The following is a 15011-nucleotide window of genomic DNA, read 5'->3' as shown; positions in this document are numbered from 1 at the left end:
GAGCCCACGCCAATTTTTTCCGCCATTTAACCCTTTATTTTAAGAGCTAGAACGGCCAAATTTTGCAGATACACACTACTGACATTAGTAGTGTGGAATCTGCAAAAAAAATGGAGAGAAGACATGGTTTACTGTATGTAAACCATGTCTCAAATCATGTCGGGTTTTAGGAAGGAGAAAGAAAAAGCCGGTATTGGAATTACCGGCTTTCAAGCTGTATAGCGCTGGAATAAATATTAATATATATACATATATGTGTCTCACTGACATATATATATATATATACCTATTCTATGTGTACACATTTATTCTACCTATTGGACTGTAAGCTGTCAGTGTGATTTTACTGTACACCGCACTGAATTGCCGGCTTTTCTCTCTAACAGCGCTGCGTATTTCTCGCAAGTCACACTGCTTGTCCGTGTGTAATCCGTATTTTTCACGCTTCCATAGACTTTCATTGGCGTATTTCTTGCGCAGTACGGTGACAAACGCAGCATGCTGCGATTTTGTACGGCCGTAGAAAGCCGTATAATACTGATCAGTAAAATACGGCAAATAGGAGCAGAGGCATAGAGAATTATTGTGCCGTATTTTTTGCGAGTTTTACGGACGTAGATTCTGCGCTCTTACGTCCGTAAAACTCGCAAGTGTGACGCCGGCCTAACCATGAATTTTAATCACAGCTTTCATGCGTCTTGGCATGCTTTCCACCAGTCTTCCACACTGCTTTTGGGTGACCTTATGCCACTACTGGAACAAAAATGTAAGCAGTAGGGTTGAGCGAAACGGATCGTTCATTTTCAAAAGTCGCCGACTTTTGGCAAAGTCGGGTTTCATGAAACCCGACCCGATCCCTGTGTGGGGTTGTTAGGAGTCGAGTTTCCTCTGCTGCACAGGGGGAATCTCGATCCGTGTCTGCTGCGGTCTCCCATTCGGTATCGGCCGCAGTGGGCTCTGCTCAGCGGAGACGTCGCTCCCAGCGTCTCGCTGGGGCTGATTCGGTGCATAGGGTCACCACTGCCTTTTCTGGCTTTCCTATGGTACCCTGCACTGATCTGCGGCGAGCGAGCCTCTCTGGGACTAAGTCCTTGTTTACTCACACTGAGCATGCCCAGGGCAGGGTCTCCCATTGGAGGTCGAGGGCCACATGTTCGGTCACATGCTCAGGTGCTGCAGTACATTCCATTGGTCCTTCTGGAAGGTCCTGAAAGGGCAAAACATGCTCAGGTACTGCAGCACTTTCCATTGGTCCTTCTGGAAGGTCCTGAAAGGGCAAAAACTTCAGTAGCAGCTTCCTGTGCTGCAACTATATAAACTGCGCATGACCGCACGGCCATGCGCTAGTATCGTCTTATGCTATATGCTTTGCGCCAATGTGGTCATGTGTTTGAATGTGTTCAGGGACCCGGCTGAAATAAGCCCCTAGAATGCTGGCACCTCCGGCGAGGAGATTGTGTTTAAGTGTGTTCAGGGACCCGGCTGAAATAAGCCCCTAGAATGCTGGCATCTCCGGCGAGGAGTTTTGTATGCATGCATGACCACTCACTGCTCACATCTGGGTAGTTGGCCTGTGCCTCTGTGAAAGTCTAACAGGGCACAGAGCTTTCCTCTCGCAGTTACTCTGTGAAGCTAACAGAGTTGGTATATACCGCCATATAGAGCCGCCATTATTTAGCAGCAGGTGCTTTCCTGCACAGTGGATCCCGAGTTGCGAACGCACCAATTCCATTTAATAAATTATATATTTGGTGCGTTCCGCCAACCCTAACAGTATACTAGCGCCAGGATATGGCTAAGTAATGGCGGATGAACAGCGATTGCAGGGGTACATCCAGCTGCTGGAGGGCCGGTTGTCGTCTATTGAGCGTGCAACCTCGGCGGTGGATGTTACCGCAATAGCTGTTCAGGCTGCTAGCGTGGCTGCAGCAGCTTTACCCACTGCCACCTCTGTTCCGACCCTATCTCACCTTCCTTTGCCTGAGAGATACTCTGGGGACAGTAAGTCCTGTAGGGGTTTTGTGAGCCAATGTGGTATACACCTCGAGCTTCTGGCTGCACGTTTCCCTACTGAGCGGGCAAAGGTGGGATTCATAATCTCTCTCCTGTCGGACAGAGCGTTGGAGTGGGCTACGCCACTGTGGGAACGCAACAATCATGTGGTGCGGAGTGTTCCTAGGTTTCTGGACACTCTGAAACAGGTCTTTTTAGGACCTCAAGTCACCCATGATACAGCGCTCCAACTGCTGGCTTTGACTCAGGGTTCAACCATGGTCAGCCATTTTGCTGTTCACTTCCGGACATTAGCGTCTGAGTTGGAATGGCCAGATAAAACCCTCATTCCCGTATTTTGGAGGGGGTTGGCTGACCATGTGAAGGACGCTTTGGCCACTAGGGAGATTCCCGCCACACTGGAGGAGCCCATAGCCGTATCTACTCGTATTGACCTCCGTTTTAACGAGCGGAGGTTGGAGCGAGCCCAGTGTAGGCAGAGGTTTCGGCTGGCTCCCACCTTCGCCAAACCTTTGGAATCTCCAGTCCAGGCATCCGAGTCACATGAGGCCTTAGAGGTGACACGAGCGGGATCCAAGTCTCAGTCTGCCCGTGCACATAAGGTCCGTCATGTTTGCCAGCAGTCAGGACACCTTGCCTCCAAGGGTCCTCAGCGGTCGGGGAAACGTCAGCATCTAGTGGCAGTTGGAGGAGGTACACTAGACATGGCGACGTTTGCCTCAAAGTTGTCCTTCAAGGGGACAATTACCATAGGCCCATCCACTCTTATGGTCGAGCTATGCGTGGATTCTGGGGCAGAGGGTAACTTTATGTCTTCCGCTTTTGCCCAGCGTCACGCAATACCCTTGGTGATGCTCGCCAAGCCGGTAACCGTTTGAGTGGTAAATGGGTCAACACTACCTTCACAGATTACCCACCAAACCATTCCTTTCACGCTATCTGTGTCTCCATCACATCAGGAGATAATCTCCCTATTAGTCATTCCTGAGGGAATTGATGAGGTCCTGTTGGGGATACCATGGCTTCGCTACCATTCTCCTCATATTGAGTGGTCCTCTGGGAGAATTTTGGGTTGGAGTAAATATTGCGAGGGTAGATGTCTGAGGGAGTGCGTTCAGGTTGCTACTACACAGGTACCCGCAGATCTTTCCTCTCTCCCCAAGCACTATTGGCCCTATGCAGACGTGTTCTCCAAAAGAGCTGCGGAGACCCTTCCGCCTCACCGCCCCTATGACTGTCCTATTGACCTCTTGCCTGGTGCTGAGCCTCCCCGGGGTCGAGTCTATCCGTTATCTCTCCCGGAGACGGGGGGCAATGTCCCAGTACATCCAGGAGAATCTGGCAAGAGGATTCATTAGGAAGTCAGTGTCACCGGCAGGGGCAGGGTTTTTCTTCGTACAGAAGAAGACTGGAGACTTACGTCCATGCATAGACTACAGGGGTCTTAACGCCATCACCGTTAAGAACAAGTACCCACTACCCCTGATATCTGAGCTGTTTGATAGGCTACGGGGAGCGAGGGTATTTACAAAGTTAGATCTGCGGGGTGCTTACAACCTGATTCGCATCCGTGAGGGGGATGAATGGAAGATGGCTTTTAACACCAGGGATGGGCACTATGAATATCTGGTGATGCCCTTCGGGCTCTGTAATGCCCCAGCCGTTTTCCAAGACTTTGTGAACGACATCTTCCGGGATATGCTCACCACCTCGGTCGTTGTCTATCTGGATGATATTCTCATCTTCTCTCCAGATATTGACTCCCATCGGAGAGATGTTCGCAAAGTCTTCGACCTCTTACGGGCAAACTCCCTCTACGCCAAGTTGGAGAAGTGTGTGTTTGAGCAGGAGTCCTTGCCTTTCCTTGGTTATATCATCTCTGCCCAGGGTTTGGCTATGGATCCTGCCAAGCTACAGGCTGTAATGGACTGGCAGGAACCCCATTCTCTTAAAGCGGTGCAGCGCTTTATGGGGTTCATTAATTACTATCGCCAGTTCATTCCACACTTCTCAACTTTGGTAGCTCCCTTGGTTGCCCTCACCAAGAAGGGAGCAAATCCCAAGTTGTGGTCAGAGGAGGTCTCCAAAGCCTTTCTCTCGATCAAGTCACACTTCGCTAGCGCTCCCATCCTACATCGCCCCGATGTTGATAAGCCATTTATCTTGGAGGTGGATGCCTCATCCGTTGGTGCTGGAGCAGTCCTTTTCCAAAGCAAGCATCCTTGCTTCTTCTTCTCCAAAACCTTCACACCAGCTGAGAGGAATTATTCCATCGGGGACAGGGAGTTGCTGGCCATGAAGTTGGCTTTTTCGGAGTGGAGACATCTCTTGGAGGGAGCTCGCTTTCCCTTCCAAGTCTTCACTGACCACAAGAACTTGGTGTATCTGCAAACGGCCCAGCGGCTGAATTCTCGCCAGGCTAGATGGTCCCTGTTCTTCTCCCGGTTCCATTTTACTCTCCATTTTCTCTCCGGGGAGAAGAACGTTCGTGCTGACGCTGTCTCCCGCTCCGTGGTGTCATCGGAGGAGGAGGAGCCTCGGCTTATTGTCCCTTCTGAGAGCCTGAGAACTGTAGCTCCGGTTTCGCTAGAGTCTGTGCCCCCGGGCAAGACTTTCGTACCAGCTAACTTGCGACTGGAGGTTCTCTCTTGGGCTCACTCCTCCAGAGTGGGTGGGCATATTGGGACCAAGAGGACATCTGAGCTTCTGGCGAGAACATACTGGTGGCCGCATATGGCCCGAGATGTCAAGGACTATATTCAGACGTGCGTTTCTTGCGCCCAGAATCGGTCTCCTCGGCAACGGCCTGCTGGGTTGCTTTACCCTCTACCGGTGGCAGACAGGCCCTGGGAGATGGTCGGGATGGACTTTGTGGTGGGTCTACCCAAGTCGCGTGGCTGCTCCATTATTTGGGTTGTCACCGACCATTTCTTCAAGATGGTGCATTTGGTGCCACTTCCTCGGTTACCCTCAGCACGGGCCTTGGCGGTGTTGTTCATTAAACACGTTTTCCGTTTGCATGGTATGCCTGATAAGATTGTCAGCGATCGGGGTCCCCAGTTCGCATCTCGGTTTTGGAGAGAGCTCTGCCGTTTACTCAGCATAGAGTTAAACCTCTCCTCTGCATACCATCCTGAGACGAATGGGTTGGTGGAGAGAACCAACCAGACTCTGGTGACATATTTGCGACATTTCGTCTCTGCTAGGCAGGATGACTGGGCATCTTTGCTACCTTGGGCAGAATTTGCCCTGAACAACGCCGTAGCCGATTCCACTGGTCAAACTCCTTTTCTCCTTAATTATGGCCAGCATCCGCGTGTCCCTGTGCCCATGCCCGTGTCATCCACTGATTCTAGGGTGGCAGACTGGGCGGTGAAGGCACGTGACATCTGGGACCGCACACAGGATGCCATCCGGGCCTCCAAGGAGAGAATGAGGGTTTCGGCTGATACACACCGGCGCCCCGCTCCGGTCTTTGCTCCTGGCGACTTAGTGTGGCTCTCTGCCCGTAACATCAGGCTGCGAGTTGAGTCCACTAAGTTTGCTCCTCGCTACATTGGCCCGTTTAAGGTTCTGGAACAGGTCAACCCTGTGGTCTACCGTTTGGCTATTCCTCCACGCCTTGGTATCACCGATACTTTCCACGTTTCCCTCTTAAAGCCCGTTCATTTGTCACGGTTTTCCGAGTCATCTGCTGGGACATCGGGTTCATCCACGGATGAGTTTGAGGTGAATGCTATTGTGGGGTGCAAGGTGGTACGTGGCAAGAAATTTTATCTGGTGGACTGGAAGGGTCACGGCCCAGAGGATAGAACCTGGGAGCCTGTGGAGCACATTCGGGCTCCGCTGCTTATCGCAGCTTTTGAGCGTAGTGAGGCTCAAGGAGGGGGGGGTAATGTTGGGAGTCGAGTTTCCTCTGCTGCACAGGGGGAATCTCGATCAGTGTCTGCTGCAGTCTCCCATTCGGTATCGGCCGCAGTGGGCTCTGCTCAGCGGAGACGTCGCTCCCAGCGTCTCGCTGGGGCTGATTCGGTGCATAGGGTCACCACTGCCTTTTCTGGCTTTCCTATGGTACCCTGCACTGATCTGCGGCGAGCAAGCATCTCTGGGACTAAGTCCTTGTTTACTCACACTGAGCATGCCCAGGGCAGGGTCTCCCATTGGAGGTCGAGGGCCACATGTTCGGTCACATGCTCAGGTGCTGCAGTACATTCCATTGGTCCTTCTGGAAGGTCCTGAAAGGGCAAAAACTTCAGTAGCAGCTTCCTGTGCTGCAACTATATAAACTGCGCATGACCGCATGGCCATGCGCTAGTATCGTCTTATGCTATATGCTTTGCGCCAATGTGGTCATGTGTTTGAATGTGTTCAGGGACCCGGCTGAAATAAGCCCCTAGAATGCTGGCACCTCCGGCGAGGAGATTGTGTTTAAGTGGGTCCAGGGACCCGGCTGAAATAAGCCCCTAGAATGCTGGCATCTCCGGCGAGGAGTTTTGTATGCATGCATGACCACTCACTGCTGACATCTGGGTAGTTGGCCTGTGCCTCTGTGAAAGTCTAACAGGGCACAGAGCTTTCCTCTCACGGTTACTCTGTGAAGCTAACAGAGTTGGTATATACCGCCATATAGAGCCACCATTATTTAGCAGCAGGTGCTTTCCTGCACGGTGGATCCCGGGTTGCGAACGCACCAATTCCATTTAATAAATTATATATTTGGTGCGTTCCGCCAACCCTAACAGGGGTTGGCCATGCGGTACGCGACTTTCGCGCCAAAGTCGCGCTTCGTATGACGCGCTTGGCGCCATTTTTTCAGCCAATGAAGGTGTGTAACACCAGCTTTTCTGTTCAGGGACGGAGGAGAGAGAGAGAGAGAGAGAAAAAATTCCCATTGACTTTTCATTGGGTTTCGTGTTTCGGTCGATCCCCGACTTTTCATCATAATCGGCCGATTTCACTCGACTCGACTTTAGAGATAGTCGGGTTTCGCGAAACCTGACTCGACCCTAACAAAGTAAAAGTCGCTCAACCCTAGTAAGCAGTTCTTCTTTGTTTGATGGCTTGTGACTATCCATCATCCTATTGATTACATTCCAAAGGTTTCCAATGGGGTTCAGGTCTGGAGATTGGGCTGGCCATGACAGGGATTTGATATGGTGGTCCTTCATCCACACCTTGATTTGCCTAGTTGCGTGGCATGGTGCATTGTCCTGCTGGAAAAACAGTCCTCAGAGTTGGGGAACATTGCCTGAGCAGAAGGAATTAACTGTTTCTCCAGGATAACCTTGTATGCGACTTGATTCATACGTCCTTCGCAAAGATTAGCCTGCCCAATTCCAGACTTGCTAGAGCATCTCTATTCCACAAAATATTGATTTCTGAACTTTTCCTGAGTTAAAACATTAGTGTTGTTGTTTCTAAATGATTAATAACTTTTTTTTGCATTATTTGAGGTCTGCAAACAATGCATTTTTTTGTTATTTTGACCATTTCTCATTTTCAGAAAATAATTACAAAATATATTGCTTGGAACTTCGGAGTCATGTTGTCAGTAGTTTATAGAATAAAAGAACAATTTACATTTTATTCAAAAATATACCTATAAAGAAAAAAATCAGAGAAACTGAAAATTTTGCAGTGGTCTCTTAATTTTTGTCAGAGCTGTATATATACAATATTATTATGTGGGTAAGCTGATAAACCAATACATGTACAAAAAAGGCACAGCATAAGACAGCCAAAAGCTTAAAGGGACACTGTCACCTGAATTTGGAGGGAACAATCTTCAGCCATGGAGGCGGGGTTTTCGGGTGTTTTATTCACCCTTTCCTTACCCGCTGGCTGCATGCTGGCTGCAATATTGGATTGAAGTTCATTCTCTGTTCTCCGTAGTACATGCCTGCACAAGGCAATCTTGCCTTGCGCAGGCGTGTACTATGGAGGACAGAGAATGAACTTCAATCCAATATTGCAGCCAGCATGCAGCCAGCGGGTAAGGAAAGGGTGAATCAAAAACCCCAAAACCCCGCCTCCATGGCTGAAGATTGTTCCCTCCAAATTCAGGTGACAGTGTCCCTTTAATGCCCCTATTGTCAGCACCATGTTAAAAGTCAGTAAGCAAACAGATAGTAGAACAGCAAATAGTACTAAAGTGCATAAGTGCAGCTGGTCATAGTCTGTATAAAGGTTAACCCGAAAAATTATTATTGCAAAGACAGAAACAATTGTAGAGAATATTGTATGCAAGAAAACATTGCTTTCAATGAATACCATCTGTATGGAAAGATCAGACTTTAAACCTGCTGGTGCAAAACTGTAAAGTTCCTGTCTAGAACCATATTGGCCAAAGAGAAGTTTAGGAGCGTTCGCTCTCGATTCCAGCAAATTTTGTACTCAAAAAGTCAAACTGTGCTCCTTCCATTCCAAGCCCTGCTGTGCATTCAAACAGTAGTTTTTTTTCCACACATATGTGGTATTGTCATGCTCCGAAGAAATTGCACAAAACATTTTGGGGTCAACTTTGTCCTGATGCCCTTGTGAAAATTAAAATTAAAATTGAATCTAATAGCTAAATAAATTTTTGTGAAAAAAGTTAAATGTAAATTTTTTCCTACCATATTCCATTAATTCCTGTGAAGCACCTGAAGGGTTAATACACTTCTTAAATGTGGTTTTGAGCACCTTAAGGGGTGTAGTTTTTAGAATGGTTTCACTTTGGGTATTTGCTGTCAAATAGGCCCCTCAAAGACACTTTTTGGAAGTGCATTGAGCAGCAATGTGGATTGCAGCTTAGGGGAAAAAGAAAAAAAATTCTTTAAATCTTCAGCTTGGCAAGTGTGAGCGAGCTGAGTGTGACCTGAGCGTAAGTGTGAACGGCGGTAAGTGTGACTTGTGATTCAGTGACTTTGGAGTCAGGGAGTTTCCAAGGGAGGAATTACTGAATTGCTGTCTGTGTTTTATTGATACTTTGCATTTATTTTATTTTTTTTGTTTAACGTTTCTGTCTGGTGCAATCCCCATTAGGAAATGTGCTCCACTCTTGTTAATGCCATCCAGTGCACATCTTGCCACATGTATGCAGTCCTTTATCAGCCGGTCGAGGGTGCATACTGCTGTGCGAGATGTGAACACGTTGTGCATTTGGAAACCCAGATTCTGACTCTAAATGTGCAGCTGGCAACACTGAGATCCATAGACAATATGGAGAGGAGTCTTCTGCTCACGGAGCAGACGCTCAATGGGATAGATGAGGCAGGGGATGGTAGGATGGAGCTGCAGGACGGTGAAGTAGCAAGCTGGGTGACAGTTAGAAAGCCGGGAAGAGTGCCAGGGAGGCTAGTCCTGATCTGGCACACCCCAATAAGTTTGCTAAGTTGGCAGATGAGGGGGGTGCCAGTACAGGGGTAGCACTGCTGCAGCCAGGCATGTCCTCTGAAAGCCGGGGGAGTGACTGCTCCAGTAAGGAGGGAAATAGGAGAGCAGGGCAGGCCAGACAGGTGCTGGTAGTGGGGGACTCAATTATTAGGGGAACAGATAGGGCAATCTGTCTCAAAGACAGGGATTGTCGAACAGTGTGCTGCCTACCTGGCGCTCGAGTCCGACACATCGCTGATCGGGTGGACAGATTATTGGAAGGGGCTGGTGAGGACCCAGCGGTCATGGTGCACATTGGCACAAATGACAAAGTTAGAGGTAGGTGGAAGGTCCTTAAAGATGATTTCAGGGAATTAGGCTGCAAGCTGAAAGCAAGGACCTCCAACGTGGTATTTTCTGAAATACTGCCGGTACCACGTGCCACGCCAGAGAGGCAACGGGAGATTAGGGACGTTAATAAGTGGCTCAAGAATTGGTGTAGGAAAGAGGGGTTTGGGTTCCTGCAGAACTGGGCCGACTTCTCAGTTGGCTACAGGCTCTACGCTAGGGACGGACTGCACCTCAATGGGGAAGGTGCAGCTGTGCTGGGGGAGAAAATGGCTAGAAGGTTGGAGCAGTGTTTAAACTAGGAATTGGGGGGGGAGGGTATTCAATTTATAGGAGGGGGAGATAGTGCAGATAGAGACCTGGGCACAAATAAGGAAGATGGGGGTGGCGGTGACTTGGGGGGTGGGGTTAGAACAGTTAATAATTTAAGAAAGAATAGAGGTACAGAAATTAACATCAAGTGCATGTATACTAATGCCAGAAGCCTCGCCAACAAAATGGACGAATTAGAACTAATGTTGTTGGAGCATAATTATGACATGGTGGGGATATCTGAAACGTGGCTGGATGAGAGCCATGACTGGGCTGTTAACTTGCAGGGCTATAGCCTGTTCAGAAATGACCGAATGGATAAGCGAGGGGGAGGGGAGTGTCTATATGTAAAATCATCTTTAAAACCCATCCGGTGTGATATTATAGGTGAATCTAATGAAAATGTAGAGTCCCTGTGGGTGGAGATAAGGGGAGGGGGAAAAATAATAAATTACTGATAGGGGTTTGTTATAAGTCTTCAAAAATAATGGAAGCAATGGAGAATATCCTCGTAAAGCAAATAGATGAAGCTGCGACTCAAGGGGAAGTAATTATTATGGGGGACTTCAACTACCCTGAAATAGATTGGGGAACGGAAATCTGCAGTTCCAGCAAAGGTAATCGGTTTTTGACAACTATGAGAGACAATTACCTTTCACAACTGGTTCAGGACCCAACAAGAAGGGGGGCACTGCTAAACCTAATATTAACCAACAGGCCAGACCGCATAGCAAATATAAGGGTTGGGGGTCACTTGGGGAATAGTGATCACAAAATAATAAGTTTTCACGTATCCTTTAATAAGATGTATAGTAGAGGGGTTACAAGAGCACTAAACTTCAGGAGGGCAAATTTCCAACGGATGAGAGATGATCTTGGTGCAATTAACTGGGACGATATCCTGAGACACAAAAATACACAAAGAAAATGGGAAACGTTTATTAGCATCCTGGATAGGACCTGTGCACAGTATATACCGTATGGGAATAAACATACTAGAAATAGGAGGAAACCAATATGGCTAAATAGAGCTGTAAGGGGTGCAATAAGTGACAAAAAGAAAGCATTTAGAGATTTTAAGGAATAGGTAGTGAGGAGGCATTAAATAAATACAAAAAATTAAATAAAGTCTGTAAAAAGCAAATCAAGGCAGCAAAGATTGAGACAGAGAGACTCATTGCCAGAGAGAGTAAAAGTAATCCCAAAATATTCTTTAACTGCGTAAATAGTAAGAAACTAAAAAATGATAGTGTTGGCCCCCTTAAAAATAGTCTGGGTGAGATGGTGGATGAGGATGAGGAAAAAGCCAATATGCTAAATGACTTTTTTCATCAGTATTTACACAAGAAAATCCCATGGCAGACAAAATGTCTAGTGATAACAAAAATTCCCCATTAAGTGTCACCTGCTTAACCCAGCAGGAAGTGCGGCGGCGTCTAAAAATCACTAAAATTGACAAATCTCTGGGCCCGAATTGAATACACCCCCGAGTACTGCAGGAATTAAGTACAGTCATTGATAGACTGATGGAAGGAAGGTGTTAAAGTAGTTGTTACCAGGCTGAATGTCTTTGATCTAACAAAAAAAAAGCCCCTGGTGTGCTGCTCCCAGCTGGCAAATTATCCCCACCCTAGTCCCACAATCCATCTCTTCTGACTTAGCAGTCTGGACTATAAATTTAGAACCATCCTTAGGGGTGCACGCGTGTGGGGGTGCACGCGTCCCAGAAGCAAAGCATCACGGAGCTAAGCGTCGTGATGCAGCAGTTATTCCATGGCAGTTAGTCAGGGCAGGAGTCAGGTAACCCACACTCTGCACTCAAGTCTATCCATGTGCTTTATTCCTATCCTCCTATGTTCCCTTGCAATCCACTTACACCGACCAATCCCCCCCTTCATCACGACTCATATACTTCAGCTCCTCACTCCTTCCCTCTCCCATGTACAGCTCCCATGCGCTTCTCACCTTTTTGAAAAACCTCAGTCCATCTTACCCAAACACACTGCACAAAAAAACTTAATACAATTCCAAAAACTACTTGCTCTTTATTTTCCTGCTCCTACTGATTTCAGGGGATATCTCCCCCAACCCCGGTCCCCCATCCCCCAACCTCAACCCCTACCCTACCTCACATCGAAACCTTAATAATCTTACTAATATTATTTGCACTCCTTCATCTCCTTCTTTTAATTGTGCCCTTTGGAATCCGATACGATACGATACACTTTATTGATCCCGTGGGAAATTATGGTATGACAGCAGCACAACTTAAATCATAAAAATCATTACATAGTTGACATGACAGTTTGTTGACAGAAGAACATTATACATTAGAATAGGACATACACAACAAGTGAACTGAAATGTAGAGAAATAAGTAGACATTCACCTTGGTGGTTTAACCCTAATGTTATTGTTGTACATTCCCATGGCAGTTCGCACAAACGATTTCCTATATTTTTCCTTCTTACACCTCAGAAGTATAAGCCGGTTGCTGAAGGTGCTCTTCTGTCTCATGAATCCACGGTCTGTTTGCAACAAGCTTCCTTTCCTTCACAATTACTTTCTGAAAAACTCTCCGAATCTGTTGGCCCTCACGGAAACCTGGATTCAGGATTCTGACACTGTCTCTCCTGCTGCCATTTCCCATGGTGGCTTACAATTCTCCCATTCCCCAAAACCCACAAACAGACCTGGTGGCGGAGTCGGTATACTCCTGTCCCCACAATGCACTTTCCAGGTCATCCCCCCAGTTCCATCACTCTCATTCCCTTCTTTTGAAGTCCACACCATCAGGCTCTTCTGTCCCCTCTCCCCCAGAGTAGTGGTCATATACCGGCCCCCAAGCTCACCCACCCACTTCCTGGACCATTTCTCTGCCTGGCTGCCGCACTTCATGTCCTCAGAACTACCAACCCTTATCCTGGGAGACTACAACATCCCCATAAACAGCCCCACTTCCACATCTGCATCCCAGCTTCTATCACTAACGACTTCTCTAGGCCCCTCACAGCTCTCAACCTCTGAAGCACACAAAAACGGTAACACCCTGGACCTGGTTTTCGCCGGACTCTGCTCAATCTCGAACCTTGATAACTCACCTCTTCCCCTCTCTGACCACAACATTATCTCTTTCACACTCACAAATCCTAGCTCACCCCAGCACCCTCCTACCTACCATTCAGTCAGAAATCTACATGCCATTAACCCTCATACACTTTCAGACTCCCTACACTCATCAATGTCCCCAATCTCTTCTTTTTCCTGTCCTGATCTGGCCGTACATCACTTCAATGACACTCTTAGAAGCACCCTTGACCAAGTAGCCCTGCATTTCCCCTGGCTCACTCTCCACATTCGATCCCATCACAGAAGAAGTCTCCCGGCTCCTCTCCTCTTCTCGTCCGACTACATGCACCACCGACCCCATTCCCTCACATATCCTCCAGTCTCTCTCTCTAGTCGCCACAACTCACCTAACTACAATCTTTAATCTCTCCCTCTCCTCTGGCACTTTCCCCTCCTCCTTCAAACACTCTATCATTACTCCATTACTAAAGAAACCCACCCTCGACCCATCCTGCACAAACAACTACAGACCAGTCTCCAATCTCCCCTTCATCTCTAAACTCTTGGAGCGACTGATATACTCCCGCCTTACCCGTTACCTATCCACTCACTCCCTCCTAGACCCTTCACAGTCCAGATTCTGCCTCCTACATTTGACAGAAACTGCACTCATCAAAGTGAGCAATGACCTTCTGACAGCAAAACGTAACGGTGACCACTCTGTGCTCATTCCTCTCGACCTTTCTGCAGCTTTCGACACTGTTGACCTCCCTCTCCTACTCTCTAGGCTCCAGTCACTTGGCATTAAGGACACTGCTCTCTCCTGGTTCTCCTCCTATCTTTCTGACCGCTCCTTCAGTGTTCTGTTCTCTGGCTCCACTTCATCTCCTCTTCCTCTCACTGTCGGGGTACCTTAGGGCTTAGTTCTTGGCCCCCTTCTCTTCTCTCTCTACACGGCCCCAATTGGACAGACCATCAGCAGATTTGGCTTTCAGTACCATCATTATGCTGATGACACACAACTATACACATCCTCCCCTGACCTTACCCCCGCTGTACTACAGAACGCCACTGACTGTCTGTCTGCAGTCTCCAACATCATGTCCGCTCTCTATCTGAAACTCAACCTCTCCAAAACTGAACTTCTTCTGCTCCCGCCATCTACTAACCTCCCTAAATCTGACGTTTCCCTCTCCGTGGGTGGCACCATAATAACACCCCGGCAGCAGGCGCGCTGTCTGGGTGTTATGTTTGACTCCGATCTCTCCTTCACCTCCCATATACAATCTCTTGCCCGCTCGTGCCGCTTACACCTAAAGAACATCTCTAGAATCCGCCCTTTTCTCACCATGGAAACAACAAAAATCCTCACTGTCGCCCTGATCCACTCCCGCCTGGACTACTGTAATGCTCTACTAATTGGCCTCCCCCTTACTCGACTTTCCCCTCTCCAGTCCATCCTTAATGCAGCAGCCAGGGTTGTCCATCTGGCTAATCGTTACTTGGACTCGTCCGCTCTTCACCAGTCGTTACACTGGCTGCCCATTCATTACAGGATACAATTCATAGTACTTACTCTCACCCACAAAGCTCTCCACAGTGCGGCACCCCCATACATCTCCTCCCTCATTTCTGTCTATTGGCCTAACCGACCGCTGCGCTCTGCAAATGACTTTTGACTAACCTCTGCACTAATCCGTACCTCCCACTCCCGACTCCAAGACTTCTCCCTTGCTGCGCCAATCCTCTGGAATGCTCTACCCCAAGATATTAGTACCATCCACAATTTGCATAGTTTTAGGCGCTCGCTCAAAACACATTTGTTCAGAGCGGCCTATCACATTCAGTAATCAAAGTCATTTTATGTTTGTGTGTGTGTAGCCCATTCACGATCTCCATCTATGCCCCACCCCCTG

The sequence above is a fragment of the Ranitomeya imitator genome, chromosome 5 (genome assembly GCF_032444005.1).
Source record: "Ranitomeya imitator isolate aRanImi1 chromosome 5, aRanImi1.pri, whole genome shotgun sequence".
Taxonomy (NCBI): domain Eukaryota; kingdom Metazoa; phylum Chordata; class Amphibia; order Anura; family Dendrobatidae; genus Ranitomeya; species Ranitomeya imitator.
This window is presented reverse-complemented; position numbering follows the sequence as displayed.